Consider the following 24,214-nt stretch of genomic DNA (forward strand, 5'->3'; position numbering starts at 1 on the left):
ACATGATTTGATTATAACTGCAGATCAATGATAATAGTAATTGTAATAAATAAATAAATGCAACATATATGAACACATACAGCCCCTTACAGTCTCCGATATGTTACCAATTTCAGAAAAACTACACACAGCATACATTTAGTCCTTATTTGGGTTCAAAACAACACAAAATATAATCCAGTCAGTGCAAACCTCTCATCTGTGTCTATACAGTCCACAATAGTCCAGAAGGCGATGATAATAGTTAAACATGGCAGTTTGTTCACGTTTTATGTTGCAGAAAGCATCATTAGCTGCTCTGTTTTTTCGTGCTGCTCCTTTGCTTTTTCACGCTTCACTCTCGCGTTTGTCCCTTTCTGAGAGGATCAGGTATCAGAAGCACTTCAATAATCACGCGCACGTTATTATCATCAGCTCAAGAAGTTCGCTATTTCGAATATAGACGTGCAGCGAGGTCTCTGGAGAAAGTGAAACCGCTCGCTTCTTTGTTTTCATTCTCCTGCTTCTGCGAGTGACGTATCTCTGTAAACCAATAGCGTTCAGCTGTGCGTCTTGCTCCGCCTTTTGGTACCCTTTTGTTGTGCTTGGTACTCTTTGCAAAGGGTGACCAAAAAGTGGTATAGTACGGTTCCCTTTTAGGTACCCTTTGACAGTGGAAACGGCCATAAAAGCGTACCGAATCGAACCGTACCATATCACTTAGTGGAAACGCACCATTACAGTTTAATACAGGAATGGCAAACACATCTTCTTGGAGCCTTATGTTATTTTTGTGTGTGACAGAGAATTTCCCGAAACATAATGAGTGCAAAAACCAGCACATACAATTGTCTTAGGTGTTCTTTAAGTTCTGTCACAAAATACACATCATAAAAACAATTAATGCATCTTTCAGTCTATCTTTTTGGTCTTTAATGTGTTAAAATGCATTTTTTCAAACTAATCACAAATGGATGGAAATAAACATGATCTAAAAGGTTTTCAACTTCTACAATTTAAAGCAGTTTCAGAGGTAGTTTAACGTGTATTAGACTGGTTTGCTTTTGTATTTGGCTTCCCTGTTCTGTTCCCACTTATATCATTCTAGATTTTTAAAATATTTTTTTAATTAAACAATACTAGATTTTTAGTTTTTAGTTAAGATTTTGATATGCCACAATCATAATCCGCACAATTTAGAATCAAAGCCCCTTTAAGGCAAGTCATTTCACTTGGCGGCCATCTTTGAAATGCCTCTCAGGCAGTATGCTCGAGCATTCTGTTGAAATGGGGAAACATCAAATTACTTGCCAAGCTTACGATTACTTTACATATTACTAATAACTAATAAAGTTAAACAACAAGTCTCTTTAGTTTAATTTCTAAATGTTCGTATCACACAAAATCTGCAGAAATGTCTGGTCCGAGCCCCTCCCCCGGAGAATTGTCATTCTATAGCAATCACTGATTAGCTCCTAGAAGGTGGGCTTTATTCTCCATATAGCGATCGCTGATTGGCTCCTGTACTAGAAGGTGGGGCTTCATTCACCATTTTGACAGTTACACTTTTCCCCATTCAAAAGTATACATTGTAAAACCCAAAAAGTTAAGGTAACTCAAACCATTTGAGGAATCCGACTGCAACAAACCATTTAAGTTCAAAAACTAATCCTAATGAGTTCTGTGAACTTGATCCATTTGGGTAAATGGAGCAATTTGAGCACAATAAAACCAAGAAATGAAGAAAACTCAAACCAACTGAGTACTGTTAAAGCCAATAAGTTATGGCAACTCAAACCATTTGAGGAAACTGATTCCGATAAACCATTTGAGTTCTCTATTGAGTAATCTATATGAGTACTGTGAACTTACTCCATTTAAGCTGAAGTAATGAGGTATTTAATTAACTCATTACCTTCAACACTGAGTACAAAACTCTACAAATGAGTAGAATTAACTTTCAGTCAATTTTGAGTTATTGACTACACTCATTTCATTTGATCAAGTTGACTGTTGGGTTTTACAGTGTACGAGTGACATGTCTTGCGTCTTCTATAGTCTTTGCTAGAATTTAACATAGGCCTACATATTAATTAGCATAAATCTTCTGTCCTTTAAGTTCAATATATAACTGAAATGGAAACAACTGTTTTTGAAAACACCAGGAGAAGAGATGTTTTTACACGCTTCAGGGGGGATCCTCTTTTATGAGACTTTTTAAAGAGTGTGATATATGAGACAATTTGAAAAACATTCTGGTAACACCCACAATGCATCTGGAGAACAAAAAAAGCTAAATGATTGTACATTAATGGACGTTCAGTTTCATCTCGGCCACATGTATATCTACTTAACTGACTTATCACTTAAACAACTTTCTAAGCCTTTGGCCGCTGATGTTTTTTTTTTCACTAACACACAATGCATTTCTCTAATTGTCTATGGTTGTTAATCAGGACGACTCAACATGTTTCAATCGCGGTGCTGTTTTTGGTGTATTGCGTGCTGAATTCATTTGAAGCTGTAGAAACATTTAATTGAGAAACGCTGCGAGGGGCATTCGACGATAATGAAAACTGCACAAATGTACCATCTGCCTGAAAGAGAGACCCAATGCAACATAAAGCACACAGGCGGCGTAATGAGCTTGAGAAATATAGGAGCGTTTTATGATTTTAAAATATTCGCCTGTGGCAAAGCTGTGCAGGGAGGTCACTGTGGTGCGATGAATGATTGACAGGTCTTACAGACGAGACCCTCGAGTGACAGGCCGACTCAATATCCAGACCTGAGTGACGGCGGATCGGTTATTTCTGTTCTAGCAATTATGGCTGTTATGTTTCTGCTTGGAGACGTCTCAAAAGATCAGTTCAATACACATCAAATCTGTACATTGTTTGCAGCCAATAAGTGATAAACAGCTCACATGTAAGAGATAATAAACAGATTTCTGTGTGTTAAAGCATTTAAAAATTAATAAAGTGACAAGGGTATATCTAAAAGCTCATAGTAATGTGCGTTAGCTACCTCTACATAAATACTTGAGCATAATTGCGAGCTGGTTGATCAACTTCATCTCCCTGGTCATCGAGATTACACAGATGAATGAAGGCTCTGGCGACTGTCTCAGAGCTGCTATGTTTACTGCTAATGTTTGAATGTAGCTGTCATAATCACCAGTGATCTAGCCTGTGCAGATTGCTGGAGAACTACACATCTGCCACTATATGGAATACAACTCCCAGATGTCTTTGCACTCACACACCAGTTCCTGCTTCCCCCTGATTACACACACACACAGCTGGAAGCTCATGATGGACTGATTACTAGGACTATAAAGACACCTCATCACACACACTCTTGGCTGAGTCTTGTGATCTGAGCATTATCGAAGCATTTTCCTTGTCTTCGCTTCCTGTGTTTTTCACCTTTGCTTTGTTTTGCTTTGTGTTGCCACCTGTCCTGACCATTCGCTTGTATTCTCGTCTTTATACACGGCCTGCACTCACATTGGATTTACCTTCTGAGCTAGAGCTTGTATCATCGATGATGCGCGGTTCAGTTTAACAGAAAGAGAAGCGCTCTTGCTCATCACAGTGGGCATTGCTTTAGTTATATCGATTTGTCTTATTTAGTCATTTAGATGTAGTGACACACAGTCAAATATTTCGCTGAACAGATCCACCACTTTTGACGCTCATAAATTATCATGAAAGTCCTTGTGCTGCAGGTATAAGGAGGTTTGCTGAAGGTGCAGCTGACGTGCAGTGTGGGGTTTGCGTCTATAATAAACTATGACAGTTTGCATTCAATGAAAAGTAAGAATGATTAATAAATCCATATGAAACAGTCTCTTAAAAGTGACGTCACGTCTCCAGTTTCACTCCCAGGCATGCTTTGCACTCACATGACAAGCGTATCGCGGTAAAGCCCAACTGAATCGCGCTCTGGCACACCTCTTCCAACCGTGTCAGGGCCAGCCAACTGATCCACGCCTGGGCCTGATTCGGAGCCCTCACACTTGTCAAACAAACCAAAAGAACATATTATGAAGAAGATATTTTGAAAAATGCTGAAAAGCTGTAACTATTGACCTCCATAGCATTCGTTTTTCCTACTATGAAAGTCAATGGTTACAGGTTTTCAGCTTTCTTCATAATGTCATATTTTGAGTTCAACAGAAGAAAAAACTCATAAAGGTTTAGAATTTTTAAGTGAACTATCCCTTTAAGTCTCTAAAATGGTGGAAAACCAGCGAACCAATAAAAAATTATGCTCAATATTTTAATTTTAAGTAATGCGATTTCTAAAATATTAATTTATAAATAGCTTAATTTTTACTTCATTTAATTAATACAAAAGAATAGCATTTTAGGGCGATGCAGTGGCGCAGTAGGTAGTGATGTTGCCTCACAACAAGAAGGTCGCTGGTTCGAGCCTTGGCTGGGTTGGTTGGCATTTCGGTGTGGAGTTTGCATGTTCTCCCTGTGTTTGCATGGGGTTTCCTCCGGTTTCCCCCACAGTCCAAAGACATGTGGTACAGGTGAAATGAGTAAGCTGAATTGTCCATAGTGAATGAGTGTGTATGAATGTTTCCCAGTGATGGGTTGCAGCTGGAAGGGCATCCACTGCGAAAAACATATGCTGGATAAGTTGGTGGTTCATTCCGCTGTGGCGACTTCGGATTAATAAAGGGACTAAGCCGAAAAGAAAATGAATGAATCGTATTTTAAAATAAATAATAATTTTTATTTAAAAATATTTAATATTAATTTAAATTAATTTAATTAGTAAAAAAAGAAGCACGTAATAAAAAATGTATTTAAATCATTTAAAAATTAATTCAATTTAACTTACAAATAAATTAAATTTAATAATTTATTTATTTTTTTAAATTTAATTGAAACATTAAAATAAAAGATTCCAATTGCAAATATTAGCAAATACTATTCACTTTATTCTGCGATGCGGAAGCGCGCTCATTTTTGCGATTGTTTTAGAACTTCAGATTCAGTTGCCTATGGGAGAAATGACTACGAATAATAAACGACAGAATACAGTCAAACTACTTACTCTACAAACAATGTGTTCAATGCATATGCATAAAAAGTAGACTAACGTAATAAGAAAATATCAGTTTTCAACATGAAGCAGCATAACAAACTGTTTTTAATGTCTACGTAAAAATCATTGTAAGTGAATGACACCAGAAGTATCAAGCCAAAAAGATTCCAATGGCTGCACCCGCTCGTACGTCAAGAATAAGGTCAATAACAGTAAATAAATTATAATAATAAAATAACACTGCTTCCATTGGGACATACCTGTCAAAACTCACACCGTTACAAAATTGTCAACATTAAAAACAAAACTGACATTAACAAAACCAAATGCGTTTGCAAAAAGGTAATAATTATTATACCACTGTGCCCCTCCGAGTGCTGTTTTCACACTAATCTCTGAAGGAGCACATTAACAGCTCGTATAGTTTTGATGGCCTGTATTTCCTGAGTTCCCCTCAGCTTTGAAGCCCGTGAACGACGTGCTGAAGGAGGTGCAGACATGTCCCGACACCTCCTCTGGACATCTGCTGATCACCCCTGCCCCCCATGCTGTCCTGCTGGAGGATGGGTGTACCTGAGACCCCCGACAGCACCACCCAAACCTACGTGCTTACGTGCGAACATGCTTTTTGCTTGAGGGAATGCTGAACTTTTGAGGGACAGCTAAAACTACTGGTGGAAAAAGTGTTTTCAATTAAATTACTAGTAAATTGCATGCAATAATTTAGAAGAGAGAACACATACGCACTAATAACTATGAGTTTTCCCTTAATGAACTCTTAATTGGTGCTTACTGGATGTAAGTACACTTAAAAAAACGATTCGTTGGAGTTACTAAATTTGCAAACAATTTATACAGGCTGGATTTAAACAAATAAATTAAGCTGAACATTACTAAATTTAATTTGTTTGTTTAAATTCAGCCTAAATAAATATAAACCTTGAAAAATGTAGTAAATCCAATGAACAATTGTTGTCAGTGTATTTATTGTACACTGTAAAAAATGTAGGGTTCCACGCAATTCATTCATGCTGTCCCAACACAAATTGATTAAGCTAACTTAACACTTTTAACAAAAAATAAATAAATAAATAAAGTTGTCCCAATGAAATCTCAAGAATTGTGTTGTTTCAGCTTATTTTAAATAGTTTGAATAAGCAAAAAAAATAAATACATTTTGAGTGTTGTTATGTAGTAGTTTTATTTAGGTATATAGAAATATAATAAGGTTATGGTTGGGGTTATGGCTAGGCCATGCAGAAGAAGTAAAATTAGTTTTTATACTATATTGCACCGTAAAAATGCAGGGTTCCACATAATTCCTTCATATTATCCCAACACAAATCGATTAAGTTAATTAATTTTACAAATTTAAGTAAACAATTAAGTTAGCACACAAAGCCCTTCAGAATTGTGTTGATTCAGCTCATTTTTAATCAGTAGTTTGAACAAGCAGCAAAAGTTATTTTCAGTGTAATACATTGTTTTATTGTCCCTATCATCACTAATAAAACAATCAAATTCCAGTTGTATTTGTCACATACACAGTACGATACGCAGTGAAATGCTTATATCACAAATTTAAAAGTCATATAACTTAAACCTTTACTCTAATATCAATGAACTATATTAAATGATAAATAAATTAGGTATACTGTACGTTTTAACAGATTGAATTGATCTTTATTTTTGTTTTTCATGTTTTTTCTTTGTTAATTTAAGTTAAATTTGAATTTTTTTTCTGTGTTTGACTCATTTTACTAGTTTTGAAAACAAAAATCTGAAACTGCATTTGCATTTAAAGCACACTTCAATATTATTTGATGTACAGACCATTTGTGGTCATCTTATTGGCCCATGAACATTTCCTGTGTGTTTTCAAACTATTTCATAACTGTAACGAGAGGCAATTCAATCATAACTTAATGTTAAAACAGCTATCATAACATTATTTATCAATATGTGGCTCTTTTTGGATTTTGGAAGCTATAGAAATTAAAAATGCAAAACAGGAAAGACGTTGGGACCATTGTTTTTGTTTACTAGGGCTGTGCGATTTGTGGAAAATATCTAATTGTCATTTTTTTGACAGATACTGCGATTGCGATTTCATTCACAATTTAATTTTTAGTCCAGCTTCAGCTCAATAACTTGTAAACCGTGACAACAATTCTGTGACAGCTCTCAAAAATTACCTGTATTTGTTCAGTGTCTGTGACTTTGAAACCAAAGTATTCTATTCTTTCTATTCTATTCTATTCTATTCTATTCTATTCTATTCTATTCTATTCTATTCTATTCTATTCTAAGCAAATTCATTCTATTCCTATTACAAATGCTGTTTTTTCTTTGATATTAATTCGTCTATTAATGCATCTGAAGCAGCAGACGCCATAATCCCACTTGTCAGCGCTTTCCTGTTTGTTTTCTTTTTTTTTTTAATTGTGGGCATAAGTCGGTTGTGCTCTGATTGTTCTGATAATTCTGATTGGCTAGTAAGAATGTCACACACAGCCGGTGTTCTGTCGATTTGTCCTACATTGTCAGATCGTCCTACCTCCCATTCAAAAATTAGGGAGCACATCTTGATGACCCAATACCCATCAGATTTTGCTACCAGTGTAGATTTTAATGTGGAGTACTGTGATATGAAGCTGTAATATCGCCCTAACCTACCTAATCCCTAACTCCAACCTCAGAACCATTCAAATACAGTGTTGGTAGCGTAATCTGATGGGTAGGATAAATGTCAGGACACCGGCAGTCATGCATTTGCTCTGGGCAGAGGAAATTAAATAACACATATATAGTTGAAGTCAGAATTATTAGCCCCCTGAATTATTAGCCCCCTGTTAGTTTTTTCCCCAATTTCTGTTTAACGGAGAGAAGATTTTTTCAACACATTTCTAAACATAATAGTTTTAAGAACTCATTTCTAATAACTGATTCATTTTATCTTTGTCATGATGACAGTTAATAATATTTGACTAGATATTGTTCAAGACACTTCTATACAGCTTAAAGTGACATTTAAAGGCTTAATAATGTTAACTAGGCAGGATAGGGTAATTAGGCAAGTTATTGCATAACGATGGTTTGTTCTGCAGACTATCGAAAAATATATAGCTTAAAAGGGCTAATAATTTTGACCTAAAAATGGTTATTAAATAATTTAAAACTTATTTCTAGCTGAAATAAAACAAATAAAACTTTCTCCAGAAGAAAAAATATTATCAGACATACTGTGAAAATTTCCTTGCTCTGTTAAACATCATCTAGGAAATATTTAATAAAGAAAAAAATCAAAGGGGGGCTAATAATTCTGACTTCAACTGTACATTTCATATTGCAGCCTCTTGCAATTAACAAATTGCGATTGCGTTTCGATTTTGATTAATCGCACATCGCTATTGTTTACATCCCTCAAAATGGTCTGTATATACAATTTAGAAAAATACTTTTTAGAGTGCATCGGAAAAATCAAAAATAAATATTATATTAAGTAGGTTAAGTAGTTACTATCGTAATCCTGTCCCTCTATTCTATATCCAGTAAAGTACACGTGACTTAAAAACAAGCCCCAGAATCCACCTTTCAACATGCTAAAGGTTTAACTTCAAGCAACCAGTCTGTGCTGTTCTTTAAGAAGCAAACACATGAAGATAAAGTTCATGTGAAGCCCAGAGGAAAAGTGAGGCCACATGACTGGCCTTTTAGAAAAAAATCTGCATGTGAAAACAACACTCTGGCTCTATTAGCATTAGCAGCAATTACTGTAACGATTTAAACGGCCCTGCACTACATGTTTACACATGAAATGGGTCACTGTGTGAGCTTATTGCCTTTTCAAAGACAGAACAAATTAAAAAGGGAGGGAAACTGCACAGTTAAAGTGTTAAAGGACTAACAGTAATGTAATATCATCGGCATCTCACATTGCAAAACTATGACACAGCAGTTTTCAATATTAGTAGCACAAGATTGTTATTATTATTGCAGAGAAACAAATCAAATGCTGGGTTGGATCAAATATGGATAAACTCAACCACTGGGTTAAAATGTAATTTAAATGTAACAGAAAAAAATTTATCTAACTTTTGGTTTGTCCATATTTGACCCAATGCTGGGTTATCAAAACTAGGGCTGGGCCAATAAACAATATTATATCGAATCGCGGTAAAGTTAATGTTGATAACAATGATAAGCTCTGGACTTTTTTTACTCTATATTGATGTAAGAGCCAATCACATAGCAGAAATGTGCAACAAAGGGACTCTAGAAGTGTGTTTGATATTATGTGGTCGAAAATTTATCAGCCAAAAATATGTTATGCCATTTAATGGACCCTCTAATTTTTGGGGCTTCAGTTATTGTGGGGTACTCTTTTAAATCTGGAAGTATTAACAACTTATATCGAAATATACACTGTTATAGTCAATATAGAAATAATTATCGACATTGCATTTTTGCCATATCGCCAAGTACTAATCACAAGAGTATTTTAGAGTATAAGAAATTTAGGTTCTAAAAATATTGTGGGAAGGTTAAGATAATGTTAGTATAACTCAAGCTTACACTAAAACATGCAGGGTTATTTTAACCCAACTTTGGGTGAAATATGCACAAAACCAACAACTGAATAAAGAAGTTATTTTTAGAGTGTATTATTATAACAATTATATATGCATATAATGCAAAATATTAATGTCAACATTCAGCTACTATGAAAAAATAAGAATGCTGTTCTGAGAATGTTCATAAAGTTTTTTTCATATCAGATATTAGTAACGTTAAAACAATGTAATATTATTTAAATATTATTATAGTGTAATATATTATTTGAATATATATTATTAGTAGTAATGTTATTTAAAGAACATTATATAGATGTTTCAACTTAACATTTTCATAACCTTAATAAAACTTTCTGGCAACGTTCTGTTAGCTGTTAAACATCAAAAATAAAATTGACACATCTTTCACTTGTTCCAAACCAGTCTGTTATTTATCTTCATTTGAACACAAAAGAAGATATTTTGAAGAATGTTGGATACCATTGACACCCATAGTACAAAAAACAAATACTATAGAAGTTGATGGTAATCTGTTTCTAACATTCTTCAATAAATCTCATTTTGTGAACAATAAAACTGGCAAGGGTCAGTAAATGACTGCAAAATTTTCATTTTTGTGTGAACTATCACTTTAAATAGGTTTTGACAAAGTTTCAGTAGACTGGAAAAGGGTAAATGTATTTCTAAACACCGCTGCGTCAACCTATTTTAATTCATTGCGTGTGCCTGGCAAAAGTAACGTCACTTACATGTGAACTTCACTCCTGCCTGCTGTGTGTTGGGTAAGATGATGTTTTCTGCACTGCCAGCTGTTTCTGGACAGCGTGTGAAGTTTAAACGCATCTGCAAAACTTCACAACAAACTCAATGTGTCGAGCATCAACAAGGCTTTACGATGGCGTGATTTGTTCTAGAAGTGCACTATAAAAAGAGCTTTGTCAATGTGAAGTGCATTTATATCACCTGTAGAGTATACAACAGGGCTGTGATGATTACGAAATATGGCTGACGATTAATAGTCTGTTGCGATTATACAATTTATTGCCTGATTTAGTGCAATGACTATACATTTTTTGATTTGGAGCAATACAGAAATCTAATAGTTTGCCAAATATGAACATTATATACTATATAGACAACATATTTGAACATATATGTGCATATTTGTTAACCTAATGAACGAAAATGGATATGAACTAAAGTGACATTTTTGCAATGTTTTGTAATATACAGTTGAAGTCAGAATCATTAGACCACCTATTTATATATTTTTTCTTTTTCCCAAAAGATGTTTAACAGAGCAAGGACATTTTCACAGTATGTCTGATAATATTTTTTCTTCTGGAGAAAGACTTATTTGTTTATTTTCGGCTATAATAAAAGCAGTTTTTAATTTTTTAATAACCATTTCTCTGTGTCTCAAATTATGACATATGTGGCAAGCTACTGGACAAACTGGCAACAGCGGGAAAGCCGTCCATACGGAAGTACACGTAAGCGTTCAGCTAGTAAGTGGGAAAAAGAACGGTGTCATACCACCCCATAACGTTCGTTTAAATGTTCTTATGGTTACATAATTTGCGATCTCCAGAAATGTATATATGGCTATGTTTTCAGAATCAGCCTGTGTTGTGTGTCTCATGTGTTTATTTTTAGTAAAATTGTAGTCTTCCTATTTCTTTTCACTTTTATTATTTATTTTTATCTCATTTCTTTTTATCGCATTTTACAATAAGGTTCATTAGTTAATGTTATTGCATTTACTAACATGAACAAACAATGAACAAAACATTTACTACAGTATTTGTTCATGTTAGTTAACGCTAGTTAATGAAAATACAGTTGTTCATTGTTCATGTTAACTCACGGTGCATACATTTTTTCATTTTTTTATAATTTTGTAAATATAAATCTGCGGATTTATGTGGAAGGATTTTAGGAGTATCATAACTAAAAACGTAATATATAAAATAAAAAAAATAACACATTTTTAACTTTATTTAATGTTTACAATGCAAATTCAATTAGATCCACTTATTTGGTAAACAAAGCAAGTCTCTTGTGTAATATATATTTATATAGCTAAAGACAGAATATATTAGTTTACAAACTGCATTGTATATAAATCAAATGAAGATTTTAATACTACTATTATTATATCATAATAATATTAGTGAAATTAATTTAAAAACTGAATTAATATAAATTTACACACATTTACAGAAGTAAATACATAGACCGGGGGCGTAGCAACCGGGGGAGATGGGGAGGATTCGTTCCCATCACTTTTAGAGACAGACCATTTAGAAACAACTGATTAATAATTATATGAACGTAAACTTTAACATCTCATTCTACAGCCCTAACATAGACTTAATAATGGGCTAAAAATAGACAGATTTCGGTGCGCGCAGGATTCCGTGTGGGCCTAGTTATAACTTTATTTTTTGAATAATCATTTTAAATCACAGCGTGTTTATAATAAACAACCTCACTTAAACACAGTACTTTCGTTTCTTGTTGTTCCTCATGTAGTACATATGCCGACAATAATCACAGCTGGCTTAATGTTTTCCCTTTCATTCCCCCTCGACCTTCAAAACATAATGAAGGGACATAACAGTGCTATGCATTAAAAGCCAATTTAACCAAGTGGGTCACTCAGAACCAACACTCAAATCTCACAGATGACAAACACCAAACTTTCTGAGGATAGACAGAGCCACTTTTTCAGTTCGTGAAGGACACGCGACGGCATGTGCACCTCTGATTACCTGAGCCCCAGTGTGATACGCTGAAAAAACAGATTAACCAAATCCAGTTTCCAGAAAATCTCTGCCTCCCGTTATCTCAGTTTTCCCCGTGTGGAAGCCTCCAGCGGACCCCAGGGTCTCTCCAGCGCCCCTGTTCCCTGTGCCGTGCAGCCGAGCGGAACGAGACGGGATTCAGACACACATGACTACACAAAGCCGTGATGAAATGAGTTTACTCGCTCAGAGCTGCGATCACAGGCCTTTCATTTCCACCCGACTCCAGCACAATAACAGCCCCTGTTTCTCTCTCTCTCTGTGTGCTGAAGATCAAGAACAAACTACCCATGCCTACCCAAACCACCTGTCTTGGGGTTAGACAACATATATGAGCACTTTAAAACAGCTGCCTGAGATAATAACCCTTCAATTAAATCGCTCATCAAACCGGAGGGCGGAACAGGTAAGGATTGGGTGTTTTGATGCATTCTGGGTAAACGGGGAATTATAGGCCACATTAAGAGGAACACAAACCTAGTAAGGCAAGACGTTGTGAGCTGCTTGCTTTGACAGTGTCTTTAAATGCAAAATTAACTTAAGAGACAAATCCTCATAGGCACACACTGTAAAAAATGGTGGGCTCCACACAATTCCTTTATGTTGACCCAACACAAATCAATTAAGCTGACTTAATTTGTCTTAAAAACTTAAGTGGACTGAATATAAAACAATAAGTTATCAAAAAAACTTTTAAAAGTGTGTTGGTCTAATTCATGTTAAATATAAGTAGTTTGAACAAGTTTTTTTCAGTGTAGTTTGGCAATCCCATAATGCAGTGCAATAACCTGTAGTCAAGTGTTTATTGTAAACAAATAGCATAAAACTAGTGACTACTACATTCATTTCATATTTGCATTAAAAAACGTATATTTAAAATATATTAAATAATACAATTTTTTTTTAAAGTACTGAATTAAAGACATGTAAAGTGTTGTTATAAAACAGTGTCTAATCAATACATTTTTTATTTGTATTTATAATAAAAACATTAAAAATATCTAAACAAAAATAGGAATTCAAATAATATTAGACAATAAATAATTAATTATTGGAATAATTTGTATTGTCTAAATTAAAATTCAAATCGTGAAAATTTTTTTTTCCCTATTAATAATACAAATATAATATATACTGGAAAACGCTATACTTGAATTTCTAGTACTATTAATACTATTAATATATATTTTACATGCTAATAAATATTTATTACCTATTATCTTTTTTCTTCTGGAGAAAACTTCTTTTAGTTTGGTTGAAATCAAATTTAAGGTCAATATTATTAGCCCCCTTAAATATATTTTTTTCTAATTACAGAAAAAAAAACATTGTTGTTTTCTCTAACTTGCCTGGTTGACATATTAACCTAGTTAAGCTTTTAAATTTCACTTTAAGATGACAAATATCTATCTATCTATCTATCTATCTATCTATCTATCTATCTATCTATCTATAAATAAATATAGCATATACACTCACTGGCCACTTTATTAGGTACACCTTACTAGTACCGGGTTGGACCCCATTTTGCCTTCAGAACCGCCTTAATGCCTCATGCCATAGATTTAACAAGGTACTGGAAATATTCCTCAGAGATTTTGGTCCATATTGACATGATATCATCAAGCAGTTGCTGCAGATTTGTCGACTGCACATCCATGATGCAAATCTCCCATTCCACCACATCCCAAAGGTGCTCTATTTGATTGAGTTATGGTGATTGTGGAGGCCATTTGAGTACAGTGAACTCATTGTCATGTTCAAGAAACCAGTCTGAGATGATTCAGGCTTTATGACATGGTGCGTTATCCTGCCGGAAGTAGCCATCAGAAGATGGGTACACTGTGGTCATAAAGGGTTGGACATGGTCAGCAACAATACTCAGGTAGGCTGTGGTGTTGACACGATGCTCAATTGATAATAATGGGCCCAAAGTGTCCCAAGAAAATGTCCCCCACACCATTACACCACCACCACCAGCCTGAACCACTGATACAAGGCAGGAAGGATCCATGATTTCATGTTGTTAATGCCAAATTCCGACCCGACCATCAAATGTGGCAGCCAAAATCAAGACTCATCAGACCAGGCAACACTTTTCCAATCTTCTATTGTCGAATTTTGGTGAGCCTGTGTGAATTGTAGCCTCAATTTCATGTTCTTAGCTGACAGGAGTGGCACCCTGTGTGGTCTGCTGCTGTAGCCCATCCGCCTCAAGGTTCGACGTGTTGTGTGTTCAGAGATGCTCTTCTGCATACCTCGGTTGTAACGAGTGCTTATTTAAGTTACTGTTGCCTTTCTATCAGCTGAAACCAGTCGGGCCATTCTCCTCTGACCTCTGACATCAACAAGGCATTTGCTCCCACATAACTGCCGCTCACTGGATATTTTATCTTTTTCAGACCATTCTCTGTAAACCCTAGAGATGGTTGTGCGTGAAAATCCCAGTAGATCAGCAGTTTCTGAAATACTTAGACCAGTCCGCCTGGTAACAACCATGCCACATTCAAAGTCACTTAAATCACCATTCTTACCCATTCTGATGCTCAGTTTGAACTGCAGCAGATCATCTTGACCATGTCTACATACCTAAATGCATTGAGTTGCTGCCATGGGATTGGCTGATTAGAAATTTGCCTTAACGAGCAGTTGAACAGGTGTACCTAATAAAGTGGCCGGTGAGTGTATAAATAAATAAAAATAATAAAATTTAAATGATATATAAGATAGAAATCTTTTAAACAAATAAACGAATAAATGTACACAAAATGACAACAAATTTTAACAAATGCCCAACAACCATTTGAGTTGCAAGGTTTCATGTACGTACAGTAGATCAGAATGTTGCTTATGTTGCATAAAAAAGCTGCAAACTAGGATGCAGAGCAGAACTAGAGCAGAGCGTGTTGGCATGAAAGTTGAGATGCGCGCAGATAAAAGGGATTCCCCGTCTTTAAACACCACTATCAGCTCTGCCTGAGCGAACACATCACTCCATCCTGTTGACAAGCAAATATTCCTGGAATGACCTGTAAGTCATAAAACTCTGAGGTATCTGTTTAGAAAACAGTGTTTAAGTGCAAGATCAGATACTATCTGGTTCTGAACCCCCCAGAACCAATCCAGGAGAGTTAATTAACAACACCGAGTACAGGAAACGCAACCCAGAGGCAATGACCACATCAAAGCCCAATGAAAGTGATCTGGATTTATGAAACTCACGTTCTCTAGCCTCATTTTTAATTATCAAAGTCAGTGCGTCCCCTGGAGTAAAGAGGCAAACTATTTCAATCAAATTCTTTCAAGAGAAGAAGAAAAATATATTAAAGCTGTTTAGTTCTCCATTCGTGCGCAGCTAAATAACAATCAAACCTTTGTTGACTTGATTGTTGGTTCCCTTATGAAGATTATGAAAACAGAACTGCATGCAGGTCAAAACAAAGCATTAGTTCCTCAAAGCTGACATTGTTTCCAATGCTTCTGTTTATAGTCAGGAATATTTAGCAAATTTAGAATCTGATTTTGAGACATTTCTATCTTATAAATGCCATAATTGTCTATCCAAATATTAAAACATTGTGCACTGAACAAAGCTTAGCGTGCTGTAAAATACACTGTAAAACCCAACAGTCAACTTTATTAAATTAAAAGAGTGTAGTTAACTTAAAATTTACTGAAAGTTAATTCTACTCATTTGAAGAGTTTTGTACTCAGTGTTGAAAGTAATGAGCTAATTAAATACCTCATTACTTCAGCTTAAATGGAGTAAGTTCACAGTACTCATATAGATTAGTTTTTTAACTCAAATGGTTTGTTGAAATTTGTTTTGGAAAATATGAAAAATAGCGCATTGGAAAGAAAAACTATAGAAAGCCATAGATAATTTTTTAATCTAGATTAATCTAGATTAAAATGTTTCATTTGAATTCTGCTGAAGGCATTCAGAATATGTGTGCTACCCAAATAACAAGTCTTTGAGAAAGGGTTTATGAAGCCAGGTGGCGCATTAGACCAGGGGCTCATCTCCTGTTTCCAAAATGCATCACAAACTGCTGGAGAAACTGTTCTACTATGATAATTGGTGATGAAAATAAATGATGTTCAATAAGATGTACTTGTGTTTACTGTTTATTAAGTTAAACATGAATGTTGAACTGTAGGCCTACATAAGCTCCAAACAGCAATTTTTGATAACCTTAATCTGACTAAAGTCTTAACTGAACTAAACAGAAATGGAATTAAGACATGTGGAGTATGCATATATTGGTGGCATTATTGAAGTAAACACCGCGATCAGCAAACACTGTCATGTAGGACTTTTCGCCATATTTTCCGACAAGATCCACACATGCGGCTGTCAGTAAAGGACCGCACACACTCACACACAAACACACACACACATCGCGAAATGCGGAAGTATTTTTTCTTTCCATTTGGCGTGTGTCATTACATTCTATAACACTCTCACCAGTCCTTACTCCATATTTGCGTCTAATAGCCCAGTTTGTCACGGAGGCATGAATGAAATGTTCATGAGTGAAAGTGAAACTGCCAACCTGCAGTTAAAGTCAGGCATCCTGCTGATTTGATTCAGAAGGGCACTTGTTTGTCAGATGGCTCACCAGTCAGGTATACATCCACGCTAAAATATCAAGATGAAAATCATCATAGCTTGCGTAGATTAGACCCAGCTCCCAACCCAACTTTGAGAATAGATTAACGGCGATATATTTTTTTTGCACAATAAGAGTCTCGGATTACGGCCCACCACTACTAAAAACACATTTTGTGTGAACGGCCCCCTAACGATGACAGAATTTTCATTGTTGTGTGAACTACCCCTTTAAATCCAGCCCATGTTTCGTGACTCAGACTAGCTGTTATGTTTTTTTTTCCACATGATCTCTCTCTCTCTCTCCATATGCATCCTGTAATGGCTGTCAGTGTGATGCAATGCTCTTCACAGCTGCGTCCACCAGCGTCGACCTCCTGTCCTGGCCGACTGCGGATGGCTGATTCATTTCCATCTGTATAGCCGCAGATGAGAGATTCCCTGTGTCTCTCTGCCTTCCCCTTTTCTCAGGCCATTCACAGGGGGCTCCGAGCCAATGCATTCAGACCCACTAAAGTCCTTCACACCAGGACATGCTCAGAGGGGATTCTCCTTGACTCTGACCCACTCGCGCATTTGCAATTCATCATCTTATACACAATAACAGCAGCGCAGGAGCTTTGTCATTCTGTTTACATTGTCTGACAGCCATATTTGAGCATTGACGTTCGGTCATTAACTACTAGTTTAATTAGCATTTAGGTCCACAAGACAAGCTTTTAAATATCCGTCATTCTTACAGGACATAACTGATGATACGCAACAGGTTAGAGTTGAGCAACTTATTTTAAAAAACAACAAAGATTTTACTCTAAATTTAACACATAAATGGAAAGTATTAGCCATATTTTAGACATATCTGTAAAATTAATGCCTAATTTGAGTCAAAATACCAGTATGTTTACCTTTTTTCAGTGCACATAATATCTAAAAAGACTTCAATTTATCAAGTTTTAATTGTAACACATTTTATGAATACAATACTTCAATTTTAATTAAAAAAACATTTCCATTGTATTTTATGGTTAACAAATAAGTCTGTAAAATGAACAATGTTCTAGCAGTAAATTATCAATATTTTTGCTTTTTTTCAGTGCTCTGATAAAGATTCTATAAGGTTTGTGTGTTGATGTTTGGTCATTAACTACCAGTTTAATTAGCATTTAGGTCCACAAGACGATAACAAACTTTTAATTAAATATTCGTTGATTTTTAGGATGTAAATGAAGATATGTAACAGGTAAGAGTTGAGCAACCTAAAAAAACAACTATTTCTGAAAAACAACAACTATTTTAACCCAACTATAACACAAAAAAACCTGTTGGAAAGCAATAGTGATCTTTTGAACATATCTAAACAATTACTAGATAATCTGATTCAAATTACTAGTATTCTTTCTTTTTTCAGTGTTTTATTAAAGAGTATATCCAACAATACTCGCAAAAATGTAATTGTAACACATTTTTATGAACATAAATGTTAAAAAATGATGAAAGATGTACTTTATTTTGTAGTTTATTAGGTTTTATTTTAGGGTTACTGTCTGTAAACTTTTAGGTAAGTAAAAATACAAGTGTCCTAGCAGTAAATTATCAGTATTTCCCTTTTTTCAGTGTTCTGATAAAGACGTTTATAATTGTTTGTAAACCCAGGGTTGTGCGTTGATGTTCAGTCATTAACAACCAGTTTAATTCGCATTTAGGACACAAGATGGGTTTTTAATTATCTGTCATTCTTGCAGGATGTAATTGACGATATGCAACAGGTTAGAATTGAGCAACTTAAAACTTATTTTGAAAACAACAACAATTTTAACTCGAATATAACACATAAAAGGTTGAAGAAATCTTGTTAGAAAGTATAAGCCATATTTTGGACATATCTGTGAAATTAATATATATAATTTGATTCAAAATACCAGTACGTTTTCCTTTTTTCAGTGCACATAATAACTAAAGTCTCCAATTTATCAAGTTTTAATTGTAACACATTTATATGAATATAAATGTTAAAAAATAATGAAAGATATGCTATATTTAGCAGCTTATTATGTTTTATTTTAGGGTTAACAGTCTTTTAAGTCAGTAAAAATACAAGTGTCCTAGCAGTAAATTATCAGTATTTCCCTTTTTTCAGTGTTCTGATAAAGACGTTTATAATTGTTTGTAAACCCAGGGTTGTGTGTTGATGTTCGGTCATTAACAACCAGTTTAATTCGCATTTAGGACACAAGATGGGTTTTTAATTATCCATCATTCTTGCAGGATGTAATTGAAGATATGCGACAGGTTAGAATTGAGCAACTTAAAAACTTATTTTCAAAACAACAACAATTTTAACTCAAATATAACACATAAAAGGTTGAAGAAATCTTGTTGGAAAGTATAAGCCATATTTTGGACATATCTGTGAAATTAATATATATAATTTGATTCAAAATACCAGTACGTTTTCCTTTTTTCAGTGCACATAATAACTAAAGTCTCCAATTTATCAAGTTTTAATTGTAACACATTTATATGAATATAAATGTTAAAAAATAATGAAAGATATGCTTTATTTAGCAGCTTATTGTTTTATTTTAGGGTTAACAGTCTTTTAAGTCAGTAAAAATACAAGTGTCCTAGCAGTAATTTATCAGTATTTCCCTTTTTTCAGTGTTCTTATAAAGATGTTTATACATCTTTATAAACCCAGGGTTGTGTGTTGATGTTCAGTCATTAACCAGTTTAATTCGCATTTAGGACACAAGATGGGTTTTTAATTATCCATCATTCTTGCAGGATGTAATTGAAGATATGCGACAGGTTAGAATTGAGCAACTTAAAAACTTATTTTCAAAACAACAAAGATTTGAATCCAAATTTAACACATAAATGGTCAAAAAAATCCTTTTGCGAAGTATTAACCCTATTTTGGACATATCTGTAAAATAAATACTTAATTTTATTCAAAATACCAGTATGTTAACCCTTTTTCAGTGTTCCATAAAAAATTCACATGCAATGAGGCTCAAATTAATTAAATTATTCCCAAATATTAAACTTTAACACATTTTTATGAAAATATACTTAGAAAAATCATGAAAGATACACTTTATTTTGCAGTTTGTTATGTGTTTTTAGGGTTAACGGTATTATTCTAGGGTTAACATATAGAGATAAATGTCCAAGCAGTAAATTATTAGTATTTTTTCTTTTTTCTCAGGGTTCTGATAAATAATTTATTGTTTTTTTTTTTATAAACCCAGGTTTGCATGATGTTGTTCGGTCATGACCAGTTTAATTAGCATCTCGGACCATAAGATGATAACAATCTTTTAAAAACTCCTCATTCATTCAGGATTATTGATACGCAACAGGTTTGAGTTAAGTAAAACAACACAGATTTTGATCCAAAATATAACACATACCTGTCAAAGAAATCCTATTGGAAAGTATTTGCCAAATTTTGGATCTGAAATCTGGGAATTCCAACATAACAACAAGTGGGTCTGAAGAACATTTAGTTCACAATAGGACTATTAGGTTTCCAACAGGATCATATTTCCATGTAGAGCATCACCAGGAATTCATCGCATATCTTTCAGGGGTTTAAAAGGGCTTTTAACTCCAGTAGAAAGAGAATGTGCTCAAACAAGCACACTTCACACACACACACGCACACACACAAAGGAAAATAGGGCACAATGTACTACATTAATAAAAATGAACTTTCCATATGAATCTTTTAAACAGTAGATTTTGCCAGAGTATTATATTTTAATTTAGGGTTACCAGATATGCCTGTAAAATGTATATGTCATATATCAGAAAACCACAAGTAATTTCCATTATATTCAGTGTTCTGATAAACATCACACAATATTCAACATGACTCAGACTTATCAAGTTATTCCCACCTAGTGTATTAAGAGTTTTAATAATATTATAAAGATAGTTTACACATAATAAGACACTTTTTGTTAATACTATAAACTATAACAATTTAAACAGATTTTTATTCTAATTTGATTAAAATGTTTTATAAAAATTGAATCATGAAAAGTACTATTCTTACAGTAGATTATTTAATATTTTAGAGTTAACAAATACATCTATAACTTTAATGAATAAGATCCTAGTAGAAAATTGCCACGAGGAATTAAAAGACATATCAAAATATTTAACACATTGCTATGAATATAAAAAATTAAGTGAACAAATTGAGTGATTAATTTTGTGTTTTTTGAGTGAAATTAAGTGAACAAAAACAAATATTTTATTCAATTTAAAATATATTAAACATTGCTTTGTTTAAAAGTATCCAACGTTTTTAGAACTGCTTGCTAATTATGACTGAAATAACATGAGAATACAGATATATTGAATCTAATCTAATCTAATATATCAGATTCATCAAACCCCTAGAAGTGTAAACCTAAAGTTAAGAACTCTGACCTAAAGAAAAACAAGTGACAATACTACAAAACCACACATTCAGTGCATAAAAACCAACATAAAATATGCAATGGTATTAACGTTTTGCCCATGCAAACTCTCATTTAGCAAGTCAAAAAGCTTCTCTGAACAAGCTTCTCAAACAAAGTCATACATACAGACAGACAGCGCTGTTGTAATGTACGAAATCCTTTTCTCTATAGTCTCTACAGTTGAAGTCAAAATTATTAGCCCTCATGTGAATTTTTGTTTTCTTATTCAAATATTTCCAAACAGGAATTTGTCACTGTATTTTTTTCTTCAGGAGAAAGTCTTATTTGCTTTATTTTGGCTAGAATAAAAGCAGGTTTAAATATTTTTAAAAACCAGGTCAATATTATTAGCCCCCTTAAGGATTGTTTATTTTTGATTGTCTACAGAATAAACCACTGTTATACAATGACTTGCCTAATTACCCTAACTTGCCTAATTAACCTAGTTAAGCCTTTAAATTGCATTTGAATACTAGTATCTTGAAAAATATCTAGTTAACTATATCTATCTACAGTCATCATGGCAAAGAAAAAAGAAATCAATTAGAAATGAGTTATTAAAACTATTAGGTTTAGAATGTGTTGATAAAATCTTCCCCAATTTCTGTTTAACAGAGAGAACAAATATTCAGGAGGTCTAATAATTCAGACTTCAACTGTATATACCAAGTCTCTTCTACCAAACAGCATCAACACAAGCCTAAAGACGCCGCCACACCTCAACAAGCTCACTAACGTCTCACCTTGCTTCCCAGAGGGCGATCCTGTGTCCCGCTGACACGCGTCCTCTCTAAAACCTCATGTATCCTGCAGTGCCGTCCACATTCCTTCTCGAACTCCAAAACATACCGACTCCCACGTGAGCGAGTGGGAACTGAAACAGCCTGAGACGGGAGGCTGTGTCCTTTTTCCTCCTCCCCTTCTCCCACACACCTTCCCCCTTTCCTTGTGTCCGGGATTGACTGAGAGATCGGGAGCAGGAATGCTTGTGGTCTGTCTGAACGGCTCTGCTATAATGAGCCTGCGGAGAGCATCGCATTTACACAAGAATTCAAACCCGCCTCTCTGAAGCACAGACTCCGCCCACTTCTCACACCTATTCACTAGAGCTCCGCCCACAGTTGAGGAACTTTTCTGACAAAGAATTTCACACAAAACACATCTAGAGCACATTTTAGAGGAGAGTAAAACGTTATTATTTTTAATAAGCTTCATTTAGGGATTTTTGTAATTGTAATATTTGGACTTTTGATGATTTATAGTTTTTATTACTATCATGTGTCTTTTTTGGATAACTATATCTGTTTTGTGTGCTTTTTCGTGTAAATATTATTCTCAATGTTGCTGTATTACAGTAATGAATGATTTATATGACTTTAATATTAAAATATTAAAATATAAATCAATGTTCTACCATTTTTGCATATATATTTTAATAATAATCATAATAATGCATTTTATTTCAAGGCACCTTTCTGGCAACACAAGGACACTGTACAATAAAACAAGAGAAATAAAAAACATTCATTCATTCATTTCATTTCGGCTTAGTCCCTTTATTAATCTGGGGTCGCCACAGCGGAATGAACCGCCAAATTATCCAGCATTTGTTTTACACAGCGGATGCCCTTCCAGCTGCAACCCATCTCTGTGAAACATCCATGCACACTCATTCACACTCATACACTACGACAATTTAGCTTACCCAATTCACCTGTACCGCATGTCTTTGGAATGTGGGGGAAACCTGAGCACCCGGAGGAAACCCATGTGAATGCAGGGAGAACATGCAAACTCCACACAGAAACACCAACTGAGCCGAGGCTCAAACCAGCGACCTTCTTGCTGTGGGCTGACACCACTACCTACTGCGCCACTGCCTCGCCCACCAATAAAAAACGAGAAAAATAATAAAAAATATACACAGCAATATTGCAGATTTAATTAATTCATTAAATATTAAGCGCCATCTTAAATTAGTGGGTTTTTAGTCTTGATTTGAATATTGTGAGGGAGTTGAATATTTCTGAGGGCAGGTGGTGGTGAGTTAAAAGCCGGGGAGCAGACCAGCTGAATGCTCTATTGCCCATAGACGATAGACGAGCAGAAGGAACAGACAAGTGGAAGGAGCAAGAAAGTATTTAATTTAATGAATACCAAACTGTTGCTTTCACATTTTATAAATATATACTATTATGTCTTTATAATACTGTAGAAATGTATTATATCCAGTGTTTGGCATAACTGATACAGCCCATTTTGAAAATGAATATTTTGATTGATTTCTCAGTAAATACAGGCAAAGCATTTGGTGCATTTAAAGAAAACAGATTTAATAAACAGATATATTTATTAAAATAATATTTTAGTCACCAAATATATTTAGAAATTGAACGATAATACAATTAAATTCAAGCAAAACATTTTTAAAAAGTTACAACATACAAAATTTCAACTAAATGTTTAAAATTTTTCGCTTTTCATGATTCTTCCTCCTTTAAATTTGTATTTACTATTTTTCTATTGACCTTATTCTTCAATGCGGAAGTGCGCACGTTTTTGCGATTGTTTTAGAACTTCCGATTCAGCAGCCTATGGGAGAAATGACTAGGAATAATAAACGGCAGAAAACGGTCAAACTACTTACTCTACAAACAAGTCTTTGCATGACAATACAGACAAAGTAGAATAATATAATAAGAAAAG

The 24,214-nt window shown here is 34.4% G+C and overlaps 1 protein-coding gene across 1 annotated transcript in view; it reads right to left on the bottom strand.

Moving 5' to 3' along the window:
- The window catches only part of tiam1b (TIAM Rac1 associated GEF 1b), a 158,499-nt gene extending 136,057 nt beyond the window's left edge, over positions 1-22,442 (bottom strand). Inside the window, 1 exon segment of the mRNA XM_056473933.1 lies at positions 22,252-22,442. The gene's annotated coding sequence lies outside the window, so the exon portion shown is untranslated.
- Positions 22,443-24,214: the final 1,772 nt, after the last annotated feature.

Source organism: Danio aesculapii, chromosome 15 (genome assembly GCF_903798145.1).
Source record: "Danio aesculapii chromosome 15, fDanAes4.1, whole genome shotgun sequence".
Classification (NCBI taxonomy): domain Eukaryota; kingdom Metazoa; phylum Chordata; class Actinopteri; order Cypriniformes; family Danionidae; genus Danio; species Danio aesculapii.